This window comes from Cavia porcellus, unplaced genomic scaffold, assembly GCF_034190915.1.
Source record: "Cavia porcellus strain 051 isolate PalLab524CR breed Dunkin Hartley unplaced genomic scaffold, mCavPor4.1 scaffold_1, whole genome shotgun sequence".
Classification (NCBI taxonomy): Eukaryota; Metazoa; Chordata; class Mammalia; order Rodentia; family Caviidae; genus Cavia; species Cavia porcellus.
Window position 1 is genome coordinate 133,140,941 of NW_026947484.1, and position 6,174 is coordinate 133,147,114.

At 36.2% G+C, this 6,174-nt stretch overlaps 1 pseudogene; it reads right to left on the reverse strand.

Moving 5' to 3' along the window:
• Window positions 1-1,524: 1,524 nt before the first annotated feature.
• Window positions 1,525-5,922, reverse strand: LOC100727630 (monocarboxylate transporter 1-like; annotated as a pseudogene).
• Between the last annotated feature and the right edge of the window lie 252 nt (window positions 5,923-6,174).

Genomic DNA, 6,174 nt, shown 5'->3' on the forward strand with positions numbered 1-6,174 from the left:
TGAGGGGAGAGGGAGGCAATAAGGCGCCATACAGAACAGAAAACAGCGGTTATGTGTATCTACCTTTTTGGGAGGGGAATCAAGGTCAGGTAAAGGGTTAAACTCATACACAAATCTCTCTGCACGCAAGCAAGTTACTTCCAACAGGTGTAAATTAGTGGGCCATCCTAGTTTTCTTTAGCTCTTTAGCGGAAAATAGAGGCACCTAACAGTGATTAACAACCCTTGTTAGCTTGTTTTAGCACAACTTCTGTAGTTTGTAGAGGGCAACAATGGTTAACATACCAATTAGGTGAGATTCTTGCAATTCTTTACAGAGGAGAGTATTGCTCAACATATCAGTTAGGTCACTTAACATATCAGTTAGGGAAAAAGGATAAAAAAAACATTTAGTAAGCCACGTTGCAGGTTTGCAATAATACACAAAATAATGAAGGTATTTTCTTAGAGTACAACATCTATTTCTTCATTTATAGGGGGGCAATGTCTTGCTTCATAGGCATAAAATAGGACAGGGTATAAAGTGATAAGGACAGTGACTGGTACTCTGTAACTCTCACCTGATAGCTATTATTATTTTGAGTAGTAATGAGATGAATTCCTTGATCAAATGAAATTATTATTAGTATATTAAAGGTGGAGTTGCACATTATACATCTGCCACAATAAGCCTGTTAGTTTTATAGCCAAAAATTATTTTTAAAATACGTAAGTATAACAATTTATTTCCCTCTCAGCTTGATGATTTAATTTCATACTTACAGAATGTATTTGAATGTACTTACTGCATGTAAGTATTTGAACAATTATGCTGTGCCAAACACTGTGCCAGGATATAAACATGAGAAAGATGTGCTCTCTGCTACACAGCTCACTATTGTTTTCTATCACCATCCCAATCTTGCCTGCCTGTTTTACAGTCACAGAGTCACAGACCATGGAGACATACTCTACCTAAAATCAGTGGACCTAGGAGGATAAGACTGCATTCCATAATAGTCACCAACCCCATAGCGCTGGAGAACTTCTGGGGTCCAACAAGATCCATCAGGGTTTCAAACAGTATGTAGCTAAACCACTCAAAGGCAAATCCTAGGAATCCCGCATACACAGAGAACCCAATATAGCTGGTGGAAAAAGGTAGGACTATATGACACACGCCCATGGCAAAAATAGAAGCAGCAAAAAACAAAACAAAACAAAAAAAACACTGGATTTGAGGTCTTACCCACTTTGTGTTGCCTACAAGTCCCTTAGAAGGTCTGGCTTTGATGTAAACAAAAGACAAAATAGACAGAAAGCAACCTTCTCATTAGCATAATGTTGGCTCTTGGCAAAGGTGTGGACAGTCCAAAGCCATTATCATATTACCAGAGAGGTAGAGAACAAAGTCTCTGTGCATGAACAGCAACAAGGGCAGGAATTCATTAGCTTTTTTTTTTTTTTTATTTAAGGAGAAAAGAAAAAAAAAGTGAAAGGGTACAAGTTATACAGATTTACAGAAGAAAAAAATGAACAATGAACAGTAGGAAATCACTAGTTAATGGATTACATATTGCCATCTTAAAAATAATTGTTCAAGTCACAAGATTAAAGCTTGTAGAGTGGACATTCCAACAATGATACTGCAAACAGTTCTGTTCAATGATCCAATAAAACTCTGTGATATCATTTTCTATCTTATACACTTAAATATACATGCAGTTATATAGTTTAGAGCACTTTCTTTTCCTCTCTTTTGTACAATGACTATTACACATTTTGGGTTTCATTGCTCCCACGGTTCTTATTGCTTTTTTGGAAGAGAGTAAAACCAAATAAGACATAACAGGACAGAATCGGTCAAGTCAAAAGGGTGGACATAACAGATAATATAAAAACATACAAGGTGATCGTCAATGGTTACCATAATGCCTCCCGCTATCTCTAATAGAATTGCCTATATCATTAGTTATAACACAATTGAACAAAATAGTAAAGAACAAAACCGACAAAACCAAAACATTGGAGACATTGTAGGTCTTCAAAAGTAGATAAAAGTTAACGAGAATGGGCGTTATAATGAATCTCATTATCTTCTCAGCTGATGCCTAAACTTTCGAACCTGATACTATCCATCAAATCAGAATAGGGGAACATCGGTCAAAAATAAGATGGTGAGAGTAATACAGGGCTTCAAATCGAGATACTAGAAAGTCAAAGTGGGTTACTATATTATATCCTTCTATTTTTTTTCCCTTTAATTAAACGGATAAAAATAAAAAAGTAAATAATGGAGTGGAGATTGAGAAAAAAAGAGGGCATAACAGCAAAACAGCGCAGATCAAAACATAACCATTTAAGCAGAATAGTGTTTCACCACCAGATAATTCCGACCTAAAGGTAGTTACCATATTGACTCTTTCCTTGAAGTCCTTGAGTACAACTTCATATACTGTAGCATTAAGTATATCAAAACAATGTAAAACCATTTAAGAGAATGACAGCATTACAGAGTATTTAGAATCGACTAACAGAAAATGAACAATGGTTTCTGTATAATCTCCTTGTCTTTAAAAGGTTTTTGCTTATACTATCGTACATAATAAAATCCAATAAGATACAACCTGTTTAGACCATTGGAGACAGAAGAACAAAAGCTAGATGAGACTTCAAAACAAGATGATACTAAATCAGTATTACCTATTAAGATGTCATTTTCTCTAAAATAGCTGTTCCTATCATCCAATCTTCTCTGTCTCATTTCTGTTGAGCTCTTTTTCTGTCAATAGCTGTCAGTTTGTCTTCTTCATTTTGTTCTCTGCTCCATTCGTTGTGGCCTCCCCACCAACATTTCTGGGTTCTTTGTATTTTTCTTTTTTTAGAATATCCTGCAATACTTTCTGTAGGGTTGAATTGATGGAAAAACAAGGTGCTTTCAGGATAAAGAGGAACTGGGGGAATTTGCAACCACCAATTCATTAGCTTTTTAGAAGAACGACAGCGTTTCCTGTTTGGGATTTCCTCCAAAGAGATCTGTATTTGTATTACCTACATCTTTTCAATCTGCATCAGATTTTCCAGCTTCTTGAAGGGATTCTTTAGCATGAACTTTTCCTGTCGTGGCTGGCTTGGGCCCTTTGGTCGCATCAGGGATCCAGCCACATAGCAGTTTAGGAGGAGGCCACTAAGAATTAGGAAACTTCTTCTCCAGCCAAAGATACCAAAGAAAGCCTGATGGATGGGGGTCAGGGTGAGAGGAGCACAGGGCTGCCTGCCATGGCCAGTCCATTGGCCAATGGTCGCTTCTTGTAGAAATATTTGCTAATCATGGTCGGAGCTGAATTCAAGTTGAAGGCAAGATCAAGATCTAGGAGAGAGGGGGAAAAACACTAATTACTGTAATAAATGCCAGGCACATGTTTGGTATTAATTTACTAGACAAGGAAACTGATGGAAAGAGAACAAAAGTAATCATCATTGTGCGAGGCAGTAGATCAGTAATTGGACTGTCACTAAATAGATAAGTCTCATTATGTAGCAAATGCTAGACATATGCTGTAACATTAAAATGATTATTTTCACTCTAACAGACAAAGAATAATAAATGTAGGATCCTACATTTGTTTCATATGTTAGTTTTTCTAAGGAACAGAGAACTGAAAACAAAGAAGAAAGTAAACTAATGCAGGAGTAAGACACTGAGCAGCTGTAAATATTTTTGAATAATAAAACCACAACATTGACCAGGTATGGTAGTACATTCGGGGAGGCTGAAGCAGAAGGATCACAAGTTCAAGCCCAGCATGCGCAACTTAGTTGCTTAGCAAGACCCTTTCTCAAAATAAAAAATGGCTGGGGATATAGGTCAGTGAGGAGGTCCTCGGTTCAATCCCAGTACTACCAAAACAAAAAGATCACAAACAGAAACCACAACCTTGTCAAAGATACTAACCCAGTAAATCTGTTAATTTAATTCAAAATGTCAATGTGTTTTATTTTTCAAATGAGGTAAAATGATGAAACACACATTTAAAAAAGATAAATAATTGTTAGGACCAACTGAAACAGATTATAGGAAGTCTTTCAACTCATCCATCCAACAATCATGCCAATTACAAGCCAGAACTTTGTTATAAGTTTTGGTACTCTTAAATTAATGTATCTAAACTCTTAAAAACAACAGAGTAATTTTTCCAATGAAGAACTTTTATTTCTCAAAAGAACTGGCAGATAAATGTTACAAGTAGTCTACAAAAACCCAGCATTTGAGAGGGTAAGGTAGGAGGATCGTTGCAAATACGAGGTTAGCCTGGGCTACATAATAACTTCAAGGTAGCTTTAACTACAAAGTGAGTCCCTATCTCAAAAACAAAGCAAAACAAAGCAAACAAGTTTAGTAAAACAAGTAGTCCACAAAAAAATTTAATAATTGGAAATGGATCAGTAGCAAGCTGGGGATGGTAGTGCACACCTGCAATCCCAGCACTCAGAAGGCTGAGGCAAGAGAATTATGAGTTCAAGGCCAGCCTGGACTTAAACTCTGGCTAAAAAAAATAATATTAATTAGCAGAAACTCACCTCCAGTGTCTCCAATACACAAGTAAAGTTCCTGTATAGTGCTACAGAAAGAAGCTGCAATCAAGCCACAGCCTGATAAGCAGCTACCAGCAATCATGACTGGACGACTCCCATATTTATTTACCAGAATACTGCTGACAGGACCTAGGAGAGAACAAATACCTTAGTGATAATGTAGGGAAGCATACTCCTCACTTCTACCCTGACAAGAAAGAGGACTAAGACAGAGATTTCCCACCCTCACATTAAACAAAACACATGGAAGCACAAGGAAAGATGTTTTCTATCATTTCAAAGTCACAAGCTTGTATAATGGAAAAAATAGCATTGATTGTGCATCTTCTATATGTGTACAACATATTACTAGGTGGATTTTAAGTAAGTATGCAAGACCTCTCTTATAAGGCAGAATAGGCCACGTTTCCTGAATTCTAAGTGAAGGCTTCTTTATGTATCTAAAATATTATTAAAACAATGAGCTGGGGATTAAGCTCAATGATACAAGAGCCTGCCTGGCAAGCATGAGGTCGTAAGTTCGATCCCCCGTACCAAAAAAAAAAAAAAAAAAAAAAAAAGTAACAAGTTTGTTCTATTTTAGTTTTTTAGCTGGCCATATGGAACAAAGATATTTGAACATGATGTAGTATATCAACAAATCTGACCCCACTTCTGACTTTAGAACATATCTTACAAGTTAGCTAAGATGTGCTTTGTTTCTCATAGAAAACAGTAAAAAACCAAAACAAAACTATAAAATAGGAATGCCTACTGTTACTACTTTTCTTCAACATGCTGAAGTCCAAGACAGCAAAGTTAAGACAAGGAAAAAAATGGTATGCGGAAAGAAAGAAACCAAACTATCAGTATTTGCAGACATTCTGCATATCTAAAATTTTTGATAGAATCTACCAACAAACTATCTGAAACAAGAGTTTAGCAAGGTACAGGATATATGATTAAAGTCCAAAACTTAGCTGTCTTTTTATACACTTGTGAAAGTAGAAATCTTTTTTTTGGCATAGAATACAGGGCCTTACTAACATTCTAAAAACCTCACTGATAAGGCATCACAAATAGGAAGTATTTATCACAGAATTTTTGACTGTTTATTGAAAGTTAAAAGAGCTGATTTTAGTGGCTACTTACCTCCACCATACATGACAACAATCATGACGGAGGATATCCATGACACTTCACTGGTGCTGGCATTAAATATTTCTTCAATTTCTTTGTAAAATATAGAAATAGATCTGCTAAATGCATTAGAGAAGCCAATGGAATGAAAGCACCAATAACCACTGCCCAAGGCCAGCCTCCATCTGGAGGAGTGTATTCTACTGCACCTCCATTTGACCACACCATTTGTAAGGAAAGACGCACTCCAAAGTGCAGCTTAAGCCCAAATAACTGAAAGACACAAAAAGAAACAGTATATAATAAACAATAATAATATAATGCATAGGTCAAAACAAAGTACAATACTTTCACAAACTCTCTAATGCTTGTTACAAATAACTAAATTGCTTCTCAGTGTTACTTGTTCCCCATAAATATAGCATTAAAACGGTCTAAGAGTCATGATATTGGTCATTAAACACTTACTATGGCTTTAAC